The 27,816-nt window shown below is 37.8% G+C and overlaps 1 protein-coding gene across 1 annotated transcript in view; it reads right to left on the bottom strand.

Moving 5' to 3' along the window:
- The window catches only part of PRKN (parkin RBR E3 ubiquitin protein ligase), a 1,915,523-nt gene that overhangs the window by 1,578,674 nt on the left and 309,033 nt on the right, over positions 1-27,816 (bottom strand). The gene's annotated exons all lie outside the window — the stretch shown is intronic.

The following is a 27,816-nucleotide window of genomic DNA, read 5'->3' as shown; positions in this document are numbered from 1 at the left end:
ATTTTTATACCCAATTGAGTGTGTATGTATATTCTTCCTTCTTTGAACCAATTACAATGAGAGTGAGGTTCAAGCATTGCCTGTCCCCCCCCCTCATTTTCTCCTCCACCATAATGGCTTTTCCTTGCACACCCTAGGTGAGAAAATTTGTCCCATTCTATATCTCCCTTCCCCCTTCTCCCAGTACATCCCTCTTTTTCATCTCTACATTTTTTTTGTGATCATCCGGACATAATCAGCTCACACATATGTCCTCTGTCTATGTGGGCTATTTCTAACCACTCTAATAATAACATTCTTAGGAGTTACATGTATCATCTACATGTACAAGACAGAAATTTAAACAGTTTAACTCCATTGAGTCCCTTATGGCTATTCTTTCATGTTTACCTTTTTATACTTTTCTTGCATCTTCTGTTAAATGTCAAATTTTCTATTCAGGTCTGTTCATCAGGAATGCTTGGAAGTTCTCTATTTTATTGAAGATATAATTTTCCCCTGAAGGATTATACTCAGTTTTGCTGAGTAGGTGATTCTTGGTTGTAATCCTAGATCCTTTGCCCTCCATAATATCATATTCCAAGCCCTCTGCTCCTTTAACATGGAAGCTACTAAATCTTGCGTGATCCTCACTGTAGCCATTTGAGTTGCTTTTTTTGCCTAGCTCCTTTCGATATTTTTTCCCTGACCTGGAAGCTCTGGAATTTCGCTATAATATTCTTGGGAGTTTTCATTTTGGGATCTCTTTCAAGAGATGATCAGTAGATTTTTTTTCTACAATTTCTAGTCTAGCCTCTGGATCTTAGACGTGAAGTAGTTTTCCTTTATAATTTCTTTAAATGTGACGTGTAGGCTCTTTTTTAAATCATGTCTTTCAGGCAATCTAATAATTCTTGAATTATCTCTCCTGGATCTATTTTCCAGGTCACTTGGTTTTCCAGTGGGGCATTTCACATTGTCTTCTATTTTTTCATACTTCTAACTTTATTTTTTTGTATCTCGAAGTCTCATGGTATCATTAGCCTCCTTGCTCAATTCTTATTTTTAAGGAATATTTTTCTTCAGTGAGCTTTTCTAGCTGTTTAAAAAATTGGCCAGTTCTGCTTTTTAAGCTTTTAAAGGAGTTCTTTTCATCAGTGAATTTTTGTGCCTTTTTTACTATTAGGCCAATTCTGTTTTTAATTCATTCTTTTTTTGGCTCGTTTACCAAGCTATTAATTCTCTTTTCTTAACTTTCTTGCATCGCTCTCATTTCTTTTCCCAATTTTTCACCTACCACTCTTATTGCTTTCTTTAGTTCTTCCATGAATTCTTACTGACCTTGGGTCCAATAACATTTTTTTCTTTAAGGCTTTGCTTATAGCTGTCTTTATGTCATTGTCTTCTAGGTCTTCCCTACCACTGTAGTAATTTTTTATGGTCAAGTTCTTTTATTGTTTGTTCATTTTCCCAGCTTATTTCTTCACTTCGAATTTTATGTTAAAGTTGGACTCTGCTAACTGTGGGGTAGGCAGGCACCGTGCAAGCTTCAGGGTTTTCTATGCTACTGTTTTCAGAGCTAGTTCTGGAGGTCTGCATATTTTTGGTGTTTTCAAGGTGGTATGATCCAGGAAGAGGAAAGGTCACTGTTCTCCTGGTCCGTGCTGTGGTCTTTACCCAGGAAGGGCCACTGCTCCCCTGCAGCTTCAAGTGCTAGTACTCCTCCTGGTCCTCAAACTGTTACAGGGGCCCCTGTTCCATTGTGACCAATCCCAAGCACTCCTCTTGCCATGGACCAATGATCTACAACTGTTTATGAGCAATAGGGTTACCAATCAATGCCAGCTGTGCCCAGTGACAGCCAAAGCTCCTCTATAATCTCTTTCTGACCTCTATAATCTCTTTCTTGTCTGACTCCCTTTGAATCTCTGGACTGAAAGCTCCCAAAACTGCTACCACTGCTCTCCTGGTTGCCTCCAAGGTTCATCCCTGTGTTCCTGGCATGTTCTGGTCCAGTGCCTACTGCAATACTACAGACCACTCCTGCAGACCTCCTAAACTGTCTTACAATGGAAAAATGTCTCCCTCTGACCTTTTAGTGGCTATGCCACTCCAAAATTTGATTTTGAGCATTATTTTAAGGTTTTTTGGAGGGGAAAGTTAGGAGAATTTATCTGGGTCCCAGCCTGTACTCCACCATCTTTGCCATAGTCATCGAGAATACATGATGAGATTTCACTTTAGTTCTTGAGCCTCCATCAGTGTACTTCCATTTACAAAATCAGCCACTCATAGTGATGACATTATCAGAGCTTTACAATACCACTTATTTTATAAGATGCTGCATCAATCAATCAGTTTTGGTGGGGGTAGAGGCAGGGGAAGAGCTGTTAGAAAAGGTGCCGCAAAGCCTGTCATTTAAATTTCTGCTTTTACTTCTCCAACCTGAGAGTGCAACTGAAAGTAATAGGCAAATTTTACTGTGGCTATAAATTTAAAAACAATACAGTCCTTCTTGTTAAGGTGCTTACATTTTAAAAGGCACACAGAAAATTATAGAATATCACAGAATCTGGAAATTTGTAGCAACTTCAGCAGCCAGAGGAATCTCCAGCATTACATACCCTCAACAAGGGCTTATCCAGGCCCTGCCTTAAGGCCTCCAAGGAGATGTAACTCACCACCTCTAGAAGTAACCAGTTCCAATTCTGCAAAGTTCTAATTATCAGGAAGTTCACTCTGATGCCAATTCTAAATTGACCTCTTTGCAGCTCCTATACATCATTCTCAGTTCTGCTCTCAGGGGCCAAATGGAGGAAGTTTAATCTTTTCACATGACAACCTTTTAAATACTTGAAGACAGCAATCACGTTGCCCCCAAGTATTTTTTTCTTTACCTAGGTTAAAAATACCCAACTCCTTCAACCTAGAGACATGAAGTACATTACAGACACAACCCTCTTCACTGTCTGTTTGCCCTCCTCTGGACATGGTCCAACTTATCAACATTCAGCTTGAAATGTGGCCCCCAGAGCTGAGCACAATACCCTGGATAAAGTATGACAAGGGCATAGTACAAAGCAATGATCAGCTCCCTATTCCTGGAATTTATGCCTCTTCGAATACATTAGCTTTTTTTAAGTTGACACATCACACCGTTGACTCATTTTTTAGTTCATAGTCTACAAACTGATAGATTTTTTTCAGAACAAAAGCTATTTATTTGTGTCTCCCTCTTCCCATTATATTCTTGTAAAGATAGTTTTTGCGAGGTTCAAAATAATTTATATATATGCACATAACTTGTGGGAGAAGAGAATGTGTCTTATGTAAAGCACAGTTTCTTAAATAAAAGAATAAGATTGCAAGGGACACAAGAGAATAGCACCATAAAGTGAAACATGTATATGATAGAGATGAAACTGATATGAAGTCAAGGGTTGGGGAGGGTAGGAGAGTGGCCATGGAAGGGAATTTCCACTTAGGCAAGTAATATGGTGTTCACAGCTCAACAGACTATCAAACTCTTCAAAGAAGCAAGGAAAATATTGATTTCATTATCAGTTTCTAAGAAAAAGGTAGAACAGTAGAAAGGTGTGTCTCAGGGCACATAGGCAGGGCAAATAATTATTACCTAGACCTGCCAGATGGCCTAAGTAGATGTCAATGGAAATAGAGGCCTGGCTGCTTACAGAAGGGCAAAGGTTGTTGGAAATGCTTGCAAGTCAAGTCAATTCTACCCCAACATTCACTCCAATGTTGAGTTTACCCGAGGTCTGCTAGGGAACTAATAGAGTCCTGACTCTAGCACAGATTCTACATAAGTCAAGAATGCCTACGTTCCTACTCAAGAGTGTCATCTAAGACACATAAGCAGATAATTCATACTGGTAAGTTGAGGAAGAATAATACTAAAATTGTACCCAGAGAATAAAGCAAAAGAAAGTGTGTATTTAATGGAAAACGAGATGTTCCAGAGGTTTGATGGCTTACAATAAAATTTCAACAATTAAAATGCTTTGGGGTAAAGGAGGCATAATAGTTAACTGTCTATCACGTTTAATTCTGCATTAACCAGAAAAATGTCTTTAATTTAAAGTGATAAAAATCTTCCAAAACAGCATTAGTCTGCTTTCTTGCCTTAAGAGAATGCAGTACAGCAAACACAATACTTCATTTACATTTTGAGATCTCACAATGTCATAGAATTATGGGATGTTAGAACTGGAAGGCAACTTACAATGTCCAATGCTCTCATTTTTACAAATTATGAACCTGAGGTCTAGAGACTCACAAAGTGAATCTGTGATCAAACCAAAAATAAACAGTATCACAGTATCTAAGTTATAGGGAGAGAAGAAGGCAGAGATAGGACTCACCCAGGTGTTTTGACTCTTAGTACACAATGCTGCCCTTTCTCCCTACTCTAACCCTACCTATGCATCAAAAATTTGGGTAAGGTCCTAAATTTATATAGAGTCACACAATCATAGCATTAAATTCAACCAGTCGAAGATGGCTGCTTGAAAACAGGGACTCGCTTAAGCTCTCCTCCAAACCCCTCGAAACACCTATAAAAATGACTCTAAACAAATTCTAGAGCTACAGAACCCAAGAAATAACAGAGGGAAACAAGTCTCCAGCCCAAGACAGCCTGGATGTTGCTGGGAGAGGAACATAGCCCAGCATAGGCTGCGTCAGGACAGATCAGGAATGGAGTAGACCAGGCAGAACAGGCTGGAGGGCCCTGAATCACTGAGCTGTGGCAGTTACCAGACTTCTCGATGCACAAATGCCAAAGACAATGGAACAGGTCACTGAGAAAACTGCTGGATCTGGATGAGAGAAGTGCATGGTCTAGCCCCAGCCCCGGGGGCAGCAGAGGTGGCATGGCAGCACCAGCAGGAAATTCCAGCAGCTGCTTCCAGAGCACCAGTGGCAGCTGCTTCCAGAGCCCCTGGACCACATGGTGGGAGGAATCAAGTGGCAGATCAGAGTGGGAGTACAGAGTGCGCTTTGCTGGTGCAGAAGCAGGGTTCTCTTGCTTTGCCCTGTTTGGATCTGAGTCACGGTCCTGGTTGGCAGTTCTGGGGGGAGGAGGAATGCTTATGTGGCAGAGTTTGTGGTGGCTGTAGAGAGGGAGTCTTTCTAGTAGTTACATGGCAGAAAAGGAGTATTTGCACTCACAGACCAGAGCACAGGCCAGTAGAGGAATATCATACCACTTCAGAATAGAAGTATCTCTGAAAACAGCAGTGCACAACCCCTAAAGCTTGGGACAAAGCACTCTCCACTTTGAAAGCAGTCATACCCTGACCAAAAGCTCAAAAGTCAAGTAACTGGCTGGGGAAATGGGCAAGCAGTGCAAAAGAACCCAGACTATAGAATCTTTTTTTGGTGACAAAGAAGATCAAAACATACAGCCAGAAGAAGTCGACAAAGTCGCATATATATACACACACACACACACAGACACATACACACACGCACACACAGAGACAGAGACAGAAGGCACAGGGTGAGTTGAATATGAAGGGATGATATCTAAAAAAATAAAATTAAGCGCTGGGAGAGGAATACATTGGAAGAAGGAGAAAGGGAAAAATAGAACGGGATAAATTATCTCACATAAAAGTGGCAAGAAAAAGCAGTTATAGTGGAAGTGAAGAGGGGGCAGGTGAAAAGGAATGAGTGAATCTTGCTCTCATTGTATTTGGTTTAAGGAGGGAATAACATACACACTCATTGAGTATCCTACCCTACAGGAAAGTAGCGGAGAAGGGATAAGAGGCGGGGGAATGATAGAAGGGAGGGCAGATTGGGGGAGGAGGCAATCAAAAGTGAACACTTTTGAAAAGGGACAGGGTCAAGGGGGAAAATTGAATAAAGGGGGACAGGATAGGATGGAGGGAAATATAATCAGTCTTTCACAACATGACTATTATGGAAGCATTTTGCATAATGATACATGTGTGGCCTATGCTGAGTGGGTGGGGAGGGAAGAAAGGAGAGAATTTAGAACTCAACGTTCTAAAAACAAATGTTCAAAAGAAAAAAGCTGTTTTTACATGCAACTGGGAAATAAGATATACAGGTAATGGGGGTATAGACATTTTTCTTGCCCAACAAGAAAGTAAGGGGAAAGGGGATAAGGTGTGTGTGTGGGGGGAAGTGGGGTGACAGAAGGGAGGACAGACTGGGGAAAGGGGCAATCAGAATATATGCTATCTTGGGGTGGGAGGGGGAGGGTGGAAATGGGGAGACAATTTGTAACTCAAAATCTTGTGGAAATAAATGTTGAAAACTAAAAATATCAAATAATAAAAAGTAAATTAAATTGTAAAACAAATAAAAAATAAATTACATATTCAATTTCTAAAACAATGCAACCTATAATTTAGTTCAAAAAGTTATTTAATTCAACCCAAACACACTCTTTTTTGATTACTCCAGCCCTTGCCTATTTTATCATCCTCAGAAGTCCTAGAGCATTTAAAATCCAGTACCATGTAATTCACCACCCATGTATGTATTTTCATGGGCTATTTGCTACTATTTTAGAATCTTCAATCTTTATTCCTCAACCAGACTGTAAGGTCCTTATGGACAGGGGCCACATCTTGCCCCTTCCCCCATCTCCTAGAGTGTCTAAGATCAAGTGGTGATCAATATACAGTTGATGGTTGATTGAAAAAATTCATTCAGGGGTAATCAGCCAAATAAGCTGGTAGAGGTATAGGTGTACTGTAAAGATGGAGGGACTGGAAATGTGAAGCTGCCTACTGCCCATAATCAGCATTCTTTTTTTATCTATATCCTAACCCCTTCTTTCTTCCAGATAATCCACAACTAGACAGGGGGTTTATAAGAACAGGAGGGATAACAGAACAAACATCAGTTTGACAGTAATACTTTGCTAATGTACAATGTATAGATTGAAATAAATCTCTTGTCATTTCAGGACACAGGATGAAGATTGCCTTTTTAAATAACTTTCTTATATCAGCTTATTTTATTCTAATAATAGTGTGCAGGGAAAATGGTTAATTAAGCTTTGTAATTTGCTGAGTTCCAGTTAATTAAGATTTTACTTCATATACGTTTACAAAATTCAAGGAAATCATAAATGAAGTTATTTTATTGAAGCATTTTTACTTGGTTCAAGCTCTTAATCAAATGGGTTAGGGTCCCATCAGAATATTTTTTTCAGCATAGTCTAAATTAAAATGATAAATTATAGGAGAATCCGATTATAAAAAAGTAAATTTGTACATGTTTGCATGAGCAACTTCTACATTCTTGGTGATGGCTTCTACATAATAGGGACATAGATTCTAGGACAAAAATAGGCCCACTTAAGCAGCTGGATATGATACTGACTCTATTGCTGTCAGAAATGACGAAAAACTTGGTGTGCTACTTACAAAGAGACAAAAATCAACAATATTACTCAAGTATAGAAAAAAGGAAATGATGCCTCAATGTATTTATAATTTCATATCTTTTAGATTTAATATTTAATATAACCTTCAGTAGAAAATAAATATCTAATATAAAGCTGTTATACTCTACCTACCTTATTAACAGATATTAGGATTCTAGGGAAGTATAGTTATCAGTCATATTTGTTGTATTTTCAAAGCTGCATCTAAAGTGACAGCTACCTTGGAGCCTTTCTGTAGTGCTCTCCCCTTAGGATCTATCCATTTGGAATGTTTTATTGATAAAATGGCTTAATTACAAGGCACTTTGGCACTTCATTAAACCTCCATACAAAGGGCATAAGATCAACTTTTTAAAAAATTTCTTTCACTATATGGAATAATAGTGTTACAGTTAGACTGCAGATTGTCAGTTTTTCATCTTTGGGAAAGGCATAATGATCCCCATTCATCTAAAAAAGTAATGTTTCATGCTTACTGTTCTTTGGCTTAAGCATTGATCCATTCTCTTTTAGGAACCTAGGGCAGGCAGCAACGGAATTGGTTTGGTATTGGGTGACCTGGCTTGGTATCTCATGCCATTTTTCATACAAAATTGGCAAAAATGCCTTGCAAATAATACTCTCTCTCTCTCTCTCTCTCTCTCTCTCTCTCTCACACACACACACACACACACACACACACACACACAAAACAGTATTTCAAATGTCTTAGTGTATTTTGGAATACCTGTATTTGAATATTCACATAAATAGCCAGTGAGATTATCTTAATAATTATATAAAATAGGATGTATATTTTCTTATTAATTTTAATTTTTCATTTAAAAATATATAACTGCCATCTGGAAATAGATAAAGCTGCTCATTCTGACATGACTTGAAAAAAAACCCTAGGAATTATAACCCCAATCATACTTGTGTGAGGCATGGAACTAGGTGTAAAGACAGAATTAAGGGGAAAAAAAAACTAGTTCCATGCCCTCAATAACTTCCATTTTATTGCTGTAGGGAGGGAAAGAGATGACCCAACATATACATAGATAATTACATACAAAATATGTTTTAAATAATAAAAGTAATTCCAAAAGGTAGAGAGCATTAATAACTGGATGGAATCAGGAAAAGCCCCTTTAGGTGGCAGCACCTGGGCTATCTATATACGATACTGTAAACTTTTCTCTGCAGAAAAAAAATCATCTCAGCATGAATATTAGAAATATATATCAAATGATAGTTGAATTGGTAAAATATTTTATTCTATACTTTAAAATATTTGGTTCATTTGTTATATTTTCACTAGAACTCATCTCCTTTAGTACCTGCTATGATTTGCATATTTGTGTTTTTCGTTCAAGTCCTATTTTTAAGTTATTAAAGCTACTCAGAATCTGGAAGTAGATGAAGAAATAAATATATGAAAGTCATTTTTGCATAAAGCTTCTATGACAACTAAAGATTAAATATGCCTCAATGTTAATAGCAGGGGAAGAACAAATAGCAACTTCAAGAATTTGAGTTCTTTTTATACTACTATTGCAGAAGATAATGACTTGTTTGCTAAGTGGGCCCTATATGTTTTGTTTGCAACTCTACGTAGGGCACATGCTTAAAATGAAAAGACAGACAAATCCATGTTCAAGAAACTGTATTCAAGAAACTCCCATAGCTTCCTCTTGCTTTTTTCTTTAGGTACTGGAAATACCTAGCACAATGTCTGGCACATGGCAGAGATATAATAAAGATTTACTGAATTGAATTGAATAGGATAACATACAAATCCCTCTTTCTGGCATTTAAAATCCTTCACAATCTGGTTCTGGTTTGCCATTCCAGACTGATTTCACATGACTCTCTCATGCATTCAGTGTTCTAGCCAAAATACCTTCTTGTTATTCCTAATATATAAAATTCCATCTACTACATGGAATAGCCTTTGAATTCAAGAAGAGTTCTTTATTATTTAAACTGAACTCAGGTCATACTCCAGCCTCCCTTATTACTTACTGCCATTTCCCACAGCTTTATCCCTTCTCAATGCTGGTATCAATGACCTAAAAGGCAGCTTTGATCACCCCAATACTATAATCACATAACAATACCATCCATAATGTTACTTTGCCTCATGGTATTTGGTCTTACTAAAGCATAGCCATCTTTCTGTGGCATCAGTTTTTTCTTGAACCTAGATACAAGATTTTTACCACCTTGTTTCTCAATGTTCAGTTACGACATCCCAACCTGAAGCACCAAGTCTCCTGACTTTCTGGGTTCCTGAGTTTATTTAGATCCCTGAGTTCTCAGCCTCTCTCTTTCTCCGCCTTTGCCCAGATTGTCCCCCATGTTTGATTTTCCTCCCTCCTCATTTTCACCTCTTTCTTCTTTCAAGTGCTACTATCTCCTACATGATGCCTGTCCTGATCCTCCAACTTCTAGTGTCTTCTCCAATAACATTATATTTACTTTGTATATATTTTACAGTGATTTATCTGAGTACATTATTTCTCCCAAGAAAACTAAAAGCTTCTTGAGGGCAAAGGACGTTTGATTTTTGCTTTTTGCTCAGGACCCAGAAGAGTTTTATGTATATTGTAGGTATGTAATAAATTGTTTTTGAGTGAATTTAATTTACTTCGTATTGTAGATTTTCACCCCTTACCATTCTTTTTACTTTCTTCTCATATCTGTATTTGTGTCCAGTGAAGCACAAAAAACCTTTGTGAAAATAGAATTTGAGAGCTAGAAGGGATTTCAGCAGTCATCTACTCTTACCCAAACATGAAAGGAATCCTTGATATGTCATACCTAACAAGAGATTGTCCACCTTCTACTTCAAGCATTTCAAGAACCAAAAATAAGATTGATTGATTATATTTTGACAGCTAAGAAACAATCCCTGATATGAGTTATTCCTGAATTAGTCTTCAATATACAGTCAAAACACTAATGTTTTACAGCAAAGGTAAAAGAAAAAATAACACTGAGAAAATATATAGTATGGTTATAAAACAACTCTAAACTGATCTATTTAAATGAGATATTAAAATAGGAAATAGAGGAAAGGACATTATTATTGATTATAAAAATGTCATATGTATGTTAAACAAATTTAAATTAGTTAGCATAAGAAGAATACCAAGAGATCTTCAACAATGCCTTAGCAAAAAGTTGACTCACTTGCCAAGAAGAGAGATAGCTCAACTAAGAGTAATGCTGCTTTAGAATAGTACTCATTTGTAAAATCTTATGTAGAAGAAAGGCAGAAAATTGACCATTACTATCTCATAAGAGACTTTGAAACAATGACGTGAATAAACCCATTTAAAGAAAGCTTGGTGAAAGAATTATCTTAATGAAGTCATACTAGTAGCCCTTGTGAAAGATACTGGAATGAGGACAAGGAACTATATAAATGATTTACATTTATTTTATAATAAAGTCTTTTCACCACCCTGAATAGTAAAGTCACAATATTTGGACACTAACACCACAGTCCCAGAATGGCTTATGGAGGAAGTAGAAATGATAACAAGGCAAATATATGAGAAGGAGCTTAAGTTTACACAGAGGAGGTCTGGATGGAAACCATACAATTTCAATGTTGTTGAAGGATCAATATTTAAGGCATCTAAAGGAGGAGAAGCTACTGAAGTTGTGGAACAAATATCACATATTATTATTTCCCCAGAAGTCAACCTGTCAAACAGCAATAGCTATCAAGCCATATGTCTACTTTCTCATATACCTAAACTAAATATGGGAATAGTTTACACATCCATTTATAACACCCTTGATTTGGAAAAACAAACCAAAAAACACCAGGCAAATTGTTACAAATGATGTATCACAATAGACTACATGTCTACAAAACAACTGAAAGATGTAGGGTATTCAATATCCCACTATGTTTATGATTTGTTAACTACAAAAAAGCATTTGATTTGTTATAGCAAATAAGTTAGGAATTTGGGAAGATCTGAGTTCAAATCCAGCCTCAGACACTTAATAGTTGTTTGACCCTGGGTAAAGCACTTAACCTCTATCTCAGTTTCTTCATCTATAAAATGGGGATAATAATAGTACCTACCTCCCAGGGTTTTTGAGAGGATCAATTAAGATAATATTTTTAAAGTGCTTACCACAATGCCTAGAATAAGATACTTCATAAATGCTTAAAATATATGGGCAGCAATGTGGCACAGTGAATAGAGTACTGGGCCTGGACTCAAGAAGGCCTGAGTTCAAATAAGGCCTCAGACACTTACTAGATGTATGACCGTGGGCAAGTCACTTAACCATGTTTGCCTCAGTTCATCATCTATAATACAAGCTGGAGAAAGAAATGGCAAGCCACTCTGCCAAGAAAACCCCAAATGGGGTCATGAAAATGCAGATATGGCTGACAGGAGTGAAACGATTACTGAATAAATGCTTATTCCCTTCCTCTTCCCATCCATGTATATGAAAAACTGTACAAGGTTTCTTGAAATATATGAGAACAGACAGAACTTTGATTGGTGGCCCTTTGATCATCACTACTGAGCAAGAAATAAAAAGGAAGGCCTGTGCTTGCCAAAGGTTTTCACTGCTTCATGGAAAAAATCAGGGCAGGGTCCAAATTGAACAGCAATTTTTTATAAATAGTGATACACTCCAGATGATTCTGTTTGCAGGTGGTACTGGGATGACTGCATCAAACATTGAAACAACGCAGAGTCTTCTAAATGAGATCTATAATCACTGAAAAGATTTTGGCCTAAATAGCCTAAACATACAAAAAAACTACACAAGTATATCTTAAATATCTATCATGCAAGCTAGGTGATACAACTGAATTATCTATGTAGCTTACCCAATAGGAGATATATATATATATATATATATATACACACACACACACACATATATATATATGGATGTGTATGCATATATGCCTATCATCTGTCTGCCTGTCTATCTATCTATCCATGTACTCATTGTTGTCCTTTGAGTCAAGCTCAATTCTTCAGAGATTATTTTCCATGATCTTAAACCATTCAATATCATGAATAATACTGATGCTAAAAATCAAGGTAAGATAAGATCTTGGACAGACACCGCAAACAGACAATGAATTGAGGTCATAATTAAAGAGGAGGAAGACATTGGGCTAGATTTTCTTTGGGAAACTATAAAATAATTTTGATCGTGTAAGAGACAAAGTCCCTTTTTTATGCCAGTAATATCCTAGTGATAATACTATGGTATCTGGAAAATGGAGGTGAGGAGGCAACAAGGGGATGCATAGTGGGCATCATAACCAAGAAATCACAAGGGAGAAGTTGTGTAAAGGTTATCATAAAAACATATAATCAAAAAATAAGATTACCTAGTCACATGGAGATGGTAAAAGATAGATAGTGGAAACCTCTGTTCTAACAAGAGAACTTGAGGAAAGCCCTCAGGATGCATGGTAGATCTCCTATGGAAAACCGATGGGAGGACATAGACAAGAGTGACCCAGGAGGAGCAGGATGGTTTGCTGCTTATATTTTGAAGGAAATATTCACATCAATGAGATCATTTTGGAGTATTAGAGTTGCTCTAATAATGATGATAATTTTTGAGCTGTAGAAAACAATAAAGAATGGTTAAAATGAGTTGAAACAAGCAAAAAGTAGTAATTATGATGCTAGCCATTTATAGTGTACTTAAAGGCTTGCAAAATGCTTTCCATCTTTTATTTCATTTGATCTTCACAACAGGCCCCTAAGATAGACATTATTGTTATTCCTCTTTTAAGAAACAAGGAAAATAACATTGAAGGAAATTAAGTGACTTGCCCAGGGTCATGCTACTAGTAAATATTTGAGGAGGGATTTGAATTCTGGTCTTCCTGAATTCAAGTCCTGTGCTCTATTCCCTATGCCATCCATTTAGCTGCCCCATAAGGGATGTAATGAAGGTAAAGACCATTAGCTGCCCCAGATTATCACAATCAGATAAACTAAATTCCAAAGTAATGAAAGAACAAGTGGATGTGCCACTTCCAGTAACAGTTGATGGATCATGGAGAATAGAAGAAGTTTGATATTAATTTATTTGTTTTTTTGACTAACTAGATCAAAAGACAGGGGAGTACTATAGACATGGTCTACCTAGATAATGGCAAAGTTTTTGATAAAAATAAACAATCACACTCTCCTTAAGGACAATGGTCTAGATGATAGTACAGTTAGGAGCATTTGGAACTGGTTGGACTCCAAAGTAGTTTTATGACAATTAGGAGAGTTTTCTGGCAGTGTGCCATGTCTTCTCGTTGCTGAAAAACCTGTATCAGTGAATTCAATAAAGGTTCAGATGAATTATTTACCAGTTTTTCAGATGAAACAAATACAGGTAGGCTGGTTAAGATGCTGTATGGCAGAACTCAAAAAGATTTCAAAAGGCTAGAAGGATAGGCTGAACATGGCTAGAATTTGCTCCTTCATTACCTCTACCTCCTAAAATGCTTTGCTTCCTTCAAAGCTCAGATCAGGTCAAAAAGCATTTCCCATTTTCCCCACTTGTTAGAGTTTCCAGAAAATTATTGCATATTTAATTAGTATGTATTTTATATTTACATGATTATCTAAAAAAGAATTTAAGTTTGTTGAGGGTAGAGAATGTGATTTGCTTTTTGGCAGGGAGGGGCGTTATATTTTTAGTATTTAGCAGAGTACCTGGCACAACGCAGGCACTTTATAAGTGCTTTTTGAATGAGTGGATAAAAGACAATGAAATGTAATAAATATACATGTGAAGTCTTGGATTTAGGATAAAAACTAACTTCTTTTTTTTTTTTTAATGCAATTTATTTATTTAACATATTTGGTTTTCAGCATTGATTTTCACAACAGTTTGAATTACAAATTTTCTCCCCATTTCTGCCCTCCCCCCCCACTCCAAGATGGCGTATATTCTGGTTGCCCTGTTCCCCAGTCAGCCCTCCCCTCTATCACCCCCCTCCCCTCTCATCCCCTTTTCCCTTCCTTTCTTGTAGGGCAAGATAAATTTCTACGCCCCATTGCCTGTGTATCTTATTTTTTAGTTGCATACAAAAAGTTTTTTTGTTTTTGAACATCTGATTTTAAAACTTTGAGTTCCAAATTCCCTTCCCTCTTCCCTTCCCACCCACCCTCCCTAAGAAGTTGAGCAATTCAACCTAGGCCACACATGTATTATTATGTATAACCCTTCCACAATATTCATGTTGTGAAAGGCTAACTACATTTTGCTCCTTCCCAACCCATCCCGCTTTATTGAATTTTCTTCCTTGACCCTGTCCCCTTTCCAAAGTGTTTGTTTTGATTACCTCCACCCCCATCTGCCCTCCACTCCATCATCCCCCTGCCTTTTATTTTTTTTTTTTATCTTCCTCCCTCTTCTTTCCTGTGGGGTAAGATACCCAACTGAGTATGTATGGTATTCCCCCTCAGGCCAAATCTGATGAGAGCAAGGTTCACTCATTCCCCCCTCACCTGCCCACTCCCCTCCTCTCCTAGAACTGCTTCCTCTTGCCACCTTTATGGGAGATAATCCACCCCATTCTATCTCTCCCTATCTCCCTCTCTCAGTAAGTTACTCTCTCATCCCTTAATTTCATTTTATTTCTTTTAGCTATCTTCCCTTCATCCTCAACTCACCCTGTGTCTGCTCTCTTTCTTTTACATATATATATATACACATACATACACATACATACATATACACATAGATACATGCATACATACACATTCACTTATATATATACATAAACATATATATATGCATATATATATATATGCATATTCCCTTCAACTACCCTAATACTGAGGTCTCATGAATCATACTCATCATCTTTCCATGTAGGAATGTAAACAAAACAGTTCAACTTTAGTAAGTCCCTTGCAATTTCCGTTTCTTGATTACCTTTTCATGCTTCTCTTGATTCTTCTGTTTGAAAGTCAAATTTTCTATTCAGTTCTGGTCTTTTCACTGAGAAAGCTTGAAAGTCCTCCATTTTATTGAAAGTCCATATTTTGCCTTGGAACATGATACTCAGTTTTGCTGGGTAGGTGATTCTAGGTTTTAATCCTAGCTCCATTGACCTCCGGAATATCGCATTCCACGCCCTTCGATCTCTTAATGTAGAAGCTGCCAGGTCTTGGTTTATTCTGATTGGGTTTCCACAATACTCAAATTGTTTCTTTCTGGCTGCTTGCAGTATTTTCTCCTTGATCTGGGAGCTCTGGAATTTAGCAACAATATTCCTAGGAGATTTCTTTTTTGGATCTATTTGAGGAGGCGATCGATGGATTCTTTCAATTTCTATTTTGCCCTGTGGCTCTAGAATATCAGGGCAGTTCTCCTTGATAATTTCCTGAAAGATGGTATCTAGGCTCTTTTTTTGATCATGGCTTTCAGGTAGTCCAATAATTTTTAAATTATCTCTCCTGGATCTATTTTCCAGGTCAGTGGTTTTTCCAAGGAGATATTTCACATTGTCTTCCATTTTTTCATTCCTCTGGTTCTGTTTTATAATATCCTGATTTCTCATAAAGTCACTAGCTTCCACTTGCTCCAATCTAATTTTTAAAGTAGTATTTTCTTCAGTGGTCTTTTGGACCTCCTTTTCCATTTGGCTAATTCTGCCTTTCAAGTAATTCTTCTCCTCATTGGCTTTTTGGAGCTCTTTTGCCATTTGAGTTAGTCTATTTTTTAAGGTGTTGTTTTCTTCAGTGTATTTTTCAGTATTTTTTTGGGTCTCCTTTAGCAAGTCATTGACTTGTTTTTCATGGTTTTCTCGCATCCTTCTTATTTCTCTTCCCAATTTTTCCTCTACTCTGACAGAGCTGGCACCTCCCCCCGCAAACGTAGAACGTAGAACATAGAACTCGTTAGTCTACAAGCAGTCATACCCCAATGAAAAACTCAAGGCTCAAGTTAGTTGGTTGGGAATATGGCCAGGCAGCGAAAACGCGCCCAGATTCAGTCTCAGACTTTGGATTCTTTCTTTGGTGACAAAGAAGACCAAAACATACAGCCTAAAGAAGACAACAAAGTCATAGAGCCTACAACAAAAGCCTCCAAGAAAAACATGAACTGGCCCCAGGCCATAGAAGAACTCAAAAAGGATTTGGAAAAGCAAGTTAGAGAAGTAGAGGAAAAATTGGGAAGAGAAATGAGAAGGATGCGAGAAAACCATGAAAAACAAGTCAATGACTTGCTAAAGGAGACCCAAAAAAATACTGAAAAATACACTGAAGAAAACAACACCTTAAAAAACAGACTAACTCAAATGGCAAAAGAGCTCCAAAAAGCCAATGAGGAGAAGAATGCCTTGAAAGGCAGAATTAGCCAAATGGAAAAGGAGGTCCAAAAGACCACTGAAGAAAATACTACTTTAAAATTAGATTGGAGCAAGTGGAAGCTAGTGACTTTATGAGAAATCAGGATATTATAAAACAGAACCAGAGGAATGAAAAAATGGAAGACAATGTGAAATATCTCCTTGGAAAAACCACTGACCTGGAAAATAGATCCAGGAGAGATAATTTAAAAATTATTGGACTACCTGAAAGCCATGATCAAAAAAAGAGCCTAGATACCATCTTTCAGGAAATTATCAAGGAGAACTGCCCTGATATTCTAGAGCCACAGGGCAAAATAGAAATTGAAAGAATCCATCGATCGCCTCCTCAAATAGATCCAAAAAAGAAATCTCCTAGGAATATTGTTGCTAAATTCCAGAGCTCCCAGATCAAGGAGAAAATACTGCAAGCAGCCAGAAAGAAACAATTTGAGTATTGTGGAAACCCAATCAGAATAAACCAAGATCTGGCAGCTTCTACATTAAGAGATCGAAGAGCTTGGAATGCAATATTCCGGAGGTCAATGGAGCTAGGATTAAAACCTAGAATCACCTACCCAGCAAAACTGAGTATCATGTTCCAAGGCAAAATATGGAGTTTCAATAAAATAGAGGACTTTCAAGCTTTCTCAGTGAAAAGACCAGAACTGAATAGAAAATTTGACTTTCAAACAGAAGAATCAAGAGAAGCATGAAAAGGTAATCAAGAAACGGAAATTGCAAGGGACTTACTAAAGTTGAACTGTTTTGTTTACATTCCTACATGGAAAGATGATGAGTATGATTCATGAGACCTCAGTATTAGGGTAGTTGAAGGGAATATGCATGTACATATATATATATATGTATATGTATATATATATGTTTATGTATATATAAGTGAATGTGTATGTATGTATATATCTATGTCTATATGTATGTATGTGTATGTATGTGTATATATATATATGTATGTATATATATATATATGTAAAAGAGAGAGAGCAGACACAGCATGAGTTGAAGATGAAGGGAAGATATCTAAAAGAAATAAAATGAAATTAAGGGATGAGAGAGCAACATACTGAGAGAGGGAGATAGGGAGAGATAGAATGGGGTGGATTATCTCGCATAAAGGTGGCAAGAGGAAGCAGTTCTATGGGAGGAGGGGAGAGGGCAGGTGAGGGGGGAATGAGTGAACCTTGCTCTCATCAGATTTGGCCTGAGGGGGAATACCATACATACTCAGTTGGGTATCTTACCCCACAAGAAAGAAGAGGGAGGAAAATAAAAAAAAATAAAAGGCGGGGGGATGATGGAGGGGAGGGCAGATGGGGGTGGAGGTAATCAAAACAAACACTTTGGAAAGGGGACAGGGTCAAGGGATAAAATTCAATAAAGCGGGATGGGTTGGGAAGGAGCAAAATGTAGTTAGCCTTTCACAACATGAGTATTGTGGAAGGGTTATACATAATAATACAAGTGTGGCCTAGGTTGAATTGCTCAACTTCTTAGGGAGGGTGGGTGGGAAGGGAAGAGGGAAGAGATTTTGGAACTCAAAGTTTTAAAATCAGATGTTCAAAAACAAAAAAAGTTTTTGTATGCAACTAAAAAATAAGATACACAGGCAATGGGGAATAGAAATTTATCTTGCCCTACAAGAAAGGAAGGGAAAAGGGGATGAGACGGGAGGGGGGTGATAGAGGGGAGGGCTGACTGGGGAACAGGGCAACCAGAATATAAGCCATCTTGGAGTGGGGGGGAGGGTAGAAATGGGGAGAAAATTTGTAATTCAAAATGTTGTGAAAATCAATGCTGAAAACCAAATATGTTAAATAAATAAATTGCATTCAAAAAAAAATAAATAAACTAAAAATCTTTGTAATCATGTTTTCATTTTTTATTGGGTTGGAAAACTTCATTTTTTTCAAACTGCTCAAAGGTAAACCACAGTCCCATCTCATATGAGTAATCATAAATTCTGATTTAGGGGCATCCTAATTAATGATGTTTTACTGTAATACAAGATTTACTAATCCAGCAATAGAGATTGTCCACAAATCTTGACAGTTATAGTTAGTATCTTTTAATCTAAAAGAACTATCTAAAAATGGTTCATTGTCAATTTCAAAGTGTTTACTGGCCCTAAGTAAGAAAGGACCAAGGTTAGCATCCTTGTAAAAATAAAAGCTGTAGGACAACTTGTGGGGCTTCCAAATTATGCTAGGGAGAATAAAATCAAGCTTTGGATTAACAGCATTGTTGGGGCTATAATGGGGCAGCTAGGTGGCATAGTGAATAGAGTGCTGGGCCCTGGAGCCTGTAAAGACTCATCTTCCTGAGTTCAAATCTAGCCTCAGACATCTACTAGCTGTGTGACCCCAGAAAAGTCATTTAACCCTGTTTGCCTCAGTTTCCTCACCTATAAAATGAGCTGGAGGAGGAAATGGTAAACTACTCCAGGATCTTTGGCAAGAAAACTCCTAATGGGGTCATGAAATGTTGGACACTACTGAAAAACTGGAGCATTATTTATCCATCTGAGTGATCATTCTGAAAAAAGTCACCATCTACACAATTTTTTTTCTTAGATAACTTGTATAAGTGTGCTTTGATCTTGTTTGAGCCTCACTATTCTGTGAAACTGCAGTACAAAAAATGATGGCCAAGCAAGAGAAAATGGGATAATAAAACAGCAGACAACCATTCTAGAAAGGATGTTAAATGAGAGACAGATCAGAAAATGCACTACGTTATCTTTTAAGTAGCTTAAACAGATCACTGATGCTGAATTTAAAGGGCACTGCATGTTGCTCAAATCAAACATCTTCGTCAAGTATTTCAAAGACTTTGAGTTGATAAACAACACCTCTTGAGATGAGGCAGAATGCCAAAATGTAGTTCTCCAAAGGGAGAAATGAAGACGGTCAATGGGTCCACAGCAAAATTAGGGTGCCCAATAATCTTTATTTAGTAGAATAAATTTCAATTTCATTATAGTACTTCTTGGCTCTCATAACATTTCCATTAAGAATCTGAAATAGAAAGGTTTTATAAGAAATGAAAATTTTCCCTCGAAGTCAAGATTTTAACATATCAAATTTCAGGGAAACGATCACAGAATTGGACATTTTTTTAGAGTTGTAAAGGTTCTTAGAAAGCTTCTAATTGAAACCCCTCTCTCTTTTTTTTTCTAGATAATGAAACTAAGGACCGAGAAAGGTTATACTGATCTTTTGCCTTGCTTTGTATCTCTGGTACTTAGCACAATGCCTGGCAGAGAGTAGGTGCTTAATAAATATTTACTGACTCAAAGACAACTTGCTCAAGGTCAACATAAATAATAACTGTCAAAATTAGGATTAAAATCCAGGTATTCTGCCTCTAACACCCAATGCTCTTTTCCCTACATTGAGTTTCCTTCTAAGTATTTGAGCACGTAAGTAGAAAGTCTTGGAGAAGATAAGATCCAAATACAAAAATACTGGTGATATTATATGCACCATTTGTTCTAAGAAAAATTAAAATAAGGTACTGAATGTCTTGACTAAGACTAATGTCTTTACTACTGATTGACAAAGTGAATGACTTTAAATTCACAAAACTATTTGAAGGTTCTGTGAGTAATCTAAGATATAATGCACACAATAGTAGAAAAAAACTGAATGTGAAAAAAATTATGAAATCAATTAATTTTTCCCCTTAAGATGATGAGTTTATCTACTTTCAAGATGGATATAGTCTAGCAGTCCCACTGTTTCTTCCTCTCCCTTCTAAAGAAATCTACCATATCCTCAAAATACTCAAAATGAATCAAAACACTTCTTTTGAAGCTTAAGCTCCCACATGGGCTAGCTAATGGACCTTTCATGTTGTTAGAGCTGTAGGAAAGAAATTTCTAGTTTTAGGCTAGAAATTTCAGTTGGAGGTCTAGTTTATATAGATAGGAATGAATCCTCAGACTGAAACCAAAGTCAGAAAATGGAGGATGAAATCAAGCTGGAGAACATAAGAAAAGTCAGGTTTTGAGTTAAGAGACTGTGGCCAGAAGTCAGGGGTCAAAGGCAGGCAGCAGGTATAGAACCAAGGAAGTTTGTTATTTAAAAGTCAATAGTCAGTGTCTAAGAGTTTAAACCTAGGAGAAGGACATAGCCACAGGTGTGGTCAGATTATAAGGACAGGTGAAAATAGGGTCGCTCAAGCAGCAGATAACAGGAAAAGATGAAATTCAGCCTAGGAAATTGCAAATAGGTCCTCAATAGCTGAAACAGAGTTTACATAGAGAGTTGTAAATATACTTGAGTATACCATATATACTCTAGTATTATTTTTGTAATGTTGTCAAAGTGGCAGCTCCAATATTGCCTAGCTGATTGAGTTTGGGAAAGTCATTTAACTTCTCTCAGTCTCCTAACTGGAATGTAGCATGTCTTTAAGTGCTAGAGACTGGTGTGGTCATGCCATGGGGGACTGGTTGGGATCCTTACTGAGAACTGTGGCATGTGGAGTTTCTTGATCCCTGGCCAAGGTTTAACCAGGCAGTTTTGGTAGTTGTGAGGGCCCATGTCAGTTTTGAACTGGAGAGAGATGAGCTGGAGAGGGAGAAGGAGGAGGTAGAACTTTCCCACCCTGGTAGCAAGAGAAGCAATCTGGAGATAGAAGAGAGGATACTGCACATGGCCAGGCTCTACTATTCTTTGTTCACTAGACACAAAACAGTAACCAGAGTGTGAGGTAAGCCAAAGAGTTAAGAATCTAGGTGAAAGATTTAATCCCAAAGCTTTATGCTCCTTTTACTTTGTTGTTGTTTTTTTAACTGTTGTGATTCTATTTTTCCCCCTTAGATTGATTCCTTTAGATAAAGGATTTGTTCTCAGTTATCTTGTGGGTATGGCTCTGTTTCAGTGGGGGGCAGGAGAGGAGCAATAGATGTGCTTAGCTTGTTCAGCTCACCAAGCATAAATAGCTGGGACCCCTACCCCCATTCTGGTCTGGTGATTAAAAATGCAGATCTAATCAATATTGATTTGATTTTACTTTTATTAACAACTTGATAAATCACATAATAGGCTGAGAACATCAAAATGGAATCTAGGGTTATCTAGACAGAGTATGTTGTGGAATCCTATTTAGTGCCTAAATGTCTCTCTCCTTCAGAGAATAAGACAGCGCTGGGGAGGGGAGATCAAGGAGGAGACTAAAGGAGTGTGTCCTACCCTAAGCTAGCCCTCTTAGGCAGAGTCAGTAGCCTGTGATGATTTTGACTCTATCGCTTTGTGTTTGGAAGCAGAAAATAAGGAGAACATAGACAGCTGCCCACTTCAGTGACAGCTGATGGTAATAGATAAACCATTTGGGATAATAATATTCGTACTACCTACTTCACAGGGACATTACAAGAAAAGTGCATTGATAGCAAACTGTCCTTGTGTTAGACCTATTCCTCCTTTATACACTTCCATTTTGTTATAGTCCCCAGAACTTGCACCCCTTCCCTATACCCCAAGATATCATCATGTCTTTGGTAACCCTCTACTAGTGAATGCTCCTCTCATGACAGATGGTCAGGGAGAGGAGCAGCACTTGTCCTTCCTCCTCATCACCACTTCCAGATCTTCCATCTTCAACAATCCCTCAATAAGTTCTTCTTTTAGTTATATTCCATCAAGATTTATCATCTAATAAATATCCTGGCAAGAGAACACAGACTATCCTCTTTCCTTTCTCAAATAATTCAGTATCTGGCTCACAGATCAAACCCGACTCCTGTACTTGGGTCATCAATATACATGTGACATCCCTCCAAAAATCAGGCTTCCCAGTTCATCAACCCCTTCAATTCCCACTACTCTCTCCACTACAATTTCACTATATAAAAGGATGGGCATACTCTTGAATTCATGGAACACTCAGAAGTGTTGCATGTTCAGAGTCCCAAACTAAAGTTCTTTACCTGACTTTAGCCTCATCTTTTCATTTTTTAATATGCCTTGCCCCATCTAAATCTATTTTTTCTCATCACTTCAACCACCCTTCACTCTACCTTTCTTTGGTTTCCTAGTCTATCACTCTGGCTGCACTTTCTCAACTACAAAATTTTGTCTAGCTAACCCATTCAATTTTATACTGTGCTCTATAGATCCTTTAACCTCTTTCTTGTCCCTCTTTCCAGTTGATGGAATCTGCCTAAATCACTGTCTAAACCCAAACAGATAGGATCCTAACCACTGTGCCTTTTCTGTTCCTGCTTATGACCTGAAGTAGACCCACAAATATGCTGACTGGGCCCTATACAAATTCGTGTTACCTAATTTCAAGTGGTGATTATTTTGCTTTTCCTTGATTAATTCCTTTCACATTGTCTATGGTATCTTTTCCAAACCTTCTTTTGTCTCCTCAAGACCTAGAATATAAGAATATTAGAATAGAATATAAGCTCCTTGAGGGCAGGAACTATTTGACTTTTGTCCTTGTATCAACAGTCCTTAGCAGAGTGCCTGGCACATAGTAAGGGATTAATAAATGCTTACTGATTGATTGATTGATTGACCATACCATGCACTCCTCTCAGTATAGCCTCTTATCTCACATTTTATTGCCTAAATTAAGCCATCTGTGAGGAACTCCTTTTTTCTGCACCTTTGTACCTTACATTGCTCAACATCTTCCACCATTCTCCTGTTGCAAGGAAGAATACATTTAGCACTGGGAGGGGCATAAAAGGTCATCCAACCATCTTCCTTTCACAGATAAGGAAGGTAAGGCTAAGAAGTGAAATGACTTTCCCCAGGTCACATAAGTGCCAAAGATTTGAATCCAAGATCTTATGATTCCAAAGCTAGGACAATATTCACCATTCCACCTTGCTTATCTCAAAGGAAGAGGAAGTCTTTTCTCCTTACCCAGGACAAACCCTATACCCTTGATCTTATCCCCTTCTGCTTCACCTGTAAACTAGACCCTTCAATCATGCCCACTCTCTTTCTCATTTTCAGTCTCTACTGGAAGGACATTTATTAAACACCTACAATGTGCCAGGCATGGTACCAAGTGCTTTTTATAAACATTCTCTCATTTGAGACTCACAACAACTCAGGGAGGTATATCTACACTCTATGCTATAAAATGACGATCCCCATTTTATAATTAAAGGCAGCTAGGTGGCGCAGCAGATAGAGCCTCTAGGGTATGGCATCAGGAAGACTCACCTTCCTGAGTACAAATCCAGCTGTAGGCACTTACTAGCTGGGTGACTGGGCAAATCACTTAATGCTGTTTGCCTTATTTTCCTCATCTGTAAGATGATCTGGAGAAGGAAATTGCAAACCACTACAATACCTCTACCAAGAAAACCCCAAAAGTAGTCATGAAGAGGTGGACATGATCACAAATGACTAAATAACAACAAATTTTATAGTTGAGTAAACTTATGCAGACAGAGGTTAAGTGATTTGCCCAGGATCACACAGCTAGCTAGTGTCAGAGGCTGAATCTGAACGCAAGTCCTCTTGATTCCAGTCCCAGAAGTCTGTCCACTGGTCTACTTAACTGTCTTCGCCCACTGGCTTCTCTCCTATTGTCCACAAACATGTTCAGACCTTTCAGTTCTGAGAAACCTTCACTTAATCCTACTATCCCCACAAGCTATCATCCTATAACTTTTCTCCTGGACAAAACTGTTTACAATATTTGCCTCCAAACTCCTCCCTGGTTTATATCTCAGTTTCTTGCAGTCTAGCTCCCTACCCTACTACTTAATTGAAACTTCTCTTTTCAGAGTAATCAATGACCTCCCAATGCTAAATCCAATGGCTTTTTCTCAGTCTTCATCATTCTTGACTCTTCTGCAACTTTACACATTGATCAGCCCACCCTCCTCAAAAAAAAAAACCCTCTCCTCCCTGTTTGGTGTGTGTATGTGATATCCTGCTCTCCCATTATCCCTGTTTGCGTGCCTATCCTTCTCAGTTTTATTTGCTAGATGATCATCCACGTTTTGTCCTCTCTCTGGATCTTAGTTTCTTAATATGTAAGACAAGGAGGTTAGATTTTACATAAGGCTTTACCCTTTAAACATTTACACATCATCTCATGGGATACAGCAATCATATGAGGCAAGTAGTGTAAGGATAATTATCCTGCTTACGGATGAACAACCAAGAGTTTAGGGAGGTTTAAATTCCACCTCTGATTCTCACCTGTGTCAAGCAAGTCACTTAACTTTGATGAGCCTTCTTTTCCTCTTCTGCATCTCTCTCTCTCTCTCTCTCTCTCTCTCTCTCTCTCTCTCTCTCTGTCTGTCTCTCTCTCTCTCTCTGTCTCTCTCCATTTAATTTTCTAGGGCATTAATCAATTCTTCTTCATGTTAGTCAGTAACATTGTGATGATCACTTGTGGAGTGCCTAGTCATAGCACTATGCTTAGTTAAAAAATCATTCCTTTGCCTAGGAGAGTCTTTCTTTCTAAACATACATATTGGCACCAAAATCATTTTTGTTTTTGCGATTGCCAGTGGAGTTTGATTTGGTGGTCTTGAGGTGAAATAACTTCACATTCTGTTTTATGATGTCAAAAAAGTCAATCAGTGTCTCAAAGATATTTAGTATTCTACTTTTGTTCCTAGACAAAAAATGCATAATGCCAAACATGGATTAGACAAAATATTTAAATCAACCCCAAGAACAAATGCATGTTATGTAAAAAACTCACATTTTTAAAATGCTAAGATATGCCCACTTCGTCTTGATTGTCTGCAAAGATCTATCATTAATATGAATTATCATGACAGTAATTATACCTTTTTAGTATTCCTTTGAAAGGGAATTATTCTTTCACTCCAAAGTACTGTAACTATTACTACCTTTATCCTTAGATCTACGAGATAGTGGTAGTCAATAATGTGGCTTTTCAGTAAATATTTTATGTACCCCAGATACAGGTAGCATGAGCCAGGTTGTGGTGCTAGCTGAGTCTCTGAGCTGCGTGACATTAAACAAAAGGATTCATTTTCTACACTTCACGTTCTACATCTATCAGATAGGTACAACAACTCTTCTATCTGTAAGAATGAAGTGAGCTAAGAGATGGAAGTGTTCTACAGAATCATGGAACTGGAGATCTGAAGGGACTTCGGTGGCCATGTAGTCTAAGTCATACACAAAAGAAATGGGAACCATAATGCACTATGTATATACTATATATAATGCACAAATGACCATCATTCTAGTCTCTGTTTGAAGACTTACAAGGAGGAGAAATCAACCACCTCCTGAGGCAGTCCATTACACCATCTGACAGATCTAATCACTGCTGTTGTTATTCAGTCTTTTTTTCAGTAGTGTCTGACTCAGTGACCTCATTGGGGTTTTCTTGGCAAAGATATTGGAGGGTTTGTCATTTTCTTCTCCAGCTCTTTTTTTTACATATGAGTAAACTCAGGAGAACAGGTTAAGTAATTTGCCCAGTCACATAGCTAGTAAGTATCTGAGGCTGGATTTAAACTCAAGTCTTCCTGACTCAGATCCAACATTCTATTCACAGCAAGCATCAGCTAGTTGTCCCAATCTAATCATTAGGAAAGTACTGAATTCATTTAATGTTATTATAAAACGACAAGGTGTAAAGCCAATCAATCAGTAAGTGAAAAGATCTTTCCTGCCCATTTAATAGGCTTCAGGTAGGGCCAGCAAAGGGAGGTCTGATTAGAGACAGGCTTGTACCCTTTCGCTAATTAGATGTGAGGCTCTAGGCTAGTTAGCAAACTAGTTTGCTAATTTGAGAGGAGTGAAGCCCTCAGGGCCCTAAGGGGAGTTGCTAAGACCACAGCATGGTACCTGCCTGAGTTCTAGTCATCAGATGATGGCTAAGGACTGTATAAAAAGAAAGAACAGAACTTGGAAACAGCAGAAACAGAGAAACTGAGGACTGAGATCAGAACTGGACACAAAGGGAGCTGGAAGCAGAGGAGCAGAGAGCAGCAGGATTCAGAAGCCAAGGGCCAGCCTCCAGAGTGTGCAGAGGGGAGAGTGTTGAACACAAGAGGGAGTTGCAGAACTTGGAGTCAATGGAGCTGCAGGAGAGAGAGTGCTAAGCAGGGAGTTAGGATTCATGAGTGATCTTCTTTATAGGAGGGCCCTAGCATTGCGGGGAAGCACAAATATGGTTTGGTTTGCTGCTATAATATTTTGTCATCATCTCCTTGTTACTATAGTGAGGTGGGCTTATGGGTTTTGGAATGCTATCACCATAATATCAAATTGGGGACATTGGTCCTTGAGTCTGATCCTTTGGAGTCCAAATAAATGTTTTACTTCCTCTGCCTTCTACCTAGAGAATTCACTATACTTTGTGATTCTGAACTATTCAGGCATGCCCTTGGTCCTCTCAGAGGTCATGAATTTTGCCTTAATCATATACAAGTCTAATCACTATCCCCAGCCAGGGTTAAGGTTTTTAAACTTCTAATTCTAATGCCAGTTCTGTCTTAGTCTCAATCTGTATTGCTAAAAGCTTCATGGGATTTAACTCTCTACAAATTTGACCATTTCCTGATTCTTTCAAAGAAGCAAAAATTAAACTGCATACAATTCTCATTTTGAGTTTCCCTCCCTCACTATTGTAAGAACATTCTATATAAAAAAAATTAGAAATTGAGCTGAATGATAATAGGAACCAAATTCTTAACCTTATTCAGGAAAATAGGGCCATAATAATGGGTTCCATTCCTTTCTCTTCTGTGGTATTCAATTTAGTCCTTAGTATTACCACATGGAAAATCCTCAAAATCATCTTGAATGTGTTCTTTGGCTGTGTAACTCAAACTAACTAAGCTTTACTTTCCTCATTTGTAAAATGAAGAGGCTAAAGAACATTAGAGTTCCAAATCCCATGATACTATGATTCTGAATCAATAAATCTGGAACTTGCTGGCATCTCTCCTTACAGATTACCATGTAACATATTAGATAGACAAATGAGAAACTGCCAAATTTCTATTACTTTCAGTTATAACATGTATGAAATAAGAATAATAAATACCTTTGACCCG

Source organism: Trichosurus vulpecula, chromosome 7 (assembly GCF_011100635.1).
Source record: "Trichosurus vulpecula isolate mTriVul1 chromosome 7, mTriVul1.pri, whole genome shotgun sequence".
NCBI lineage: Eukaryota > Metazoa > Chordata > Mammalia > Diprotodontia > Phalangeridae > Trichosurus > Trichosurus vulpecula.
This window is presented reverse-complemented; position numbering and strand designations above follow the sequence as displayed.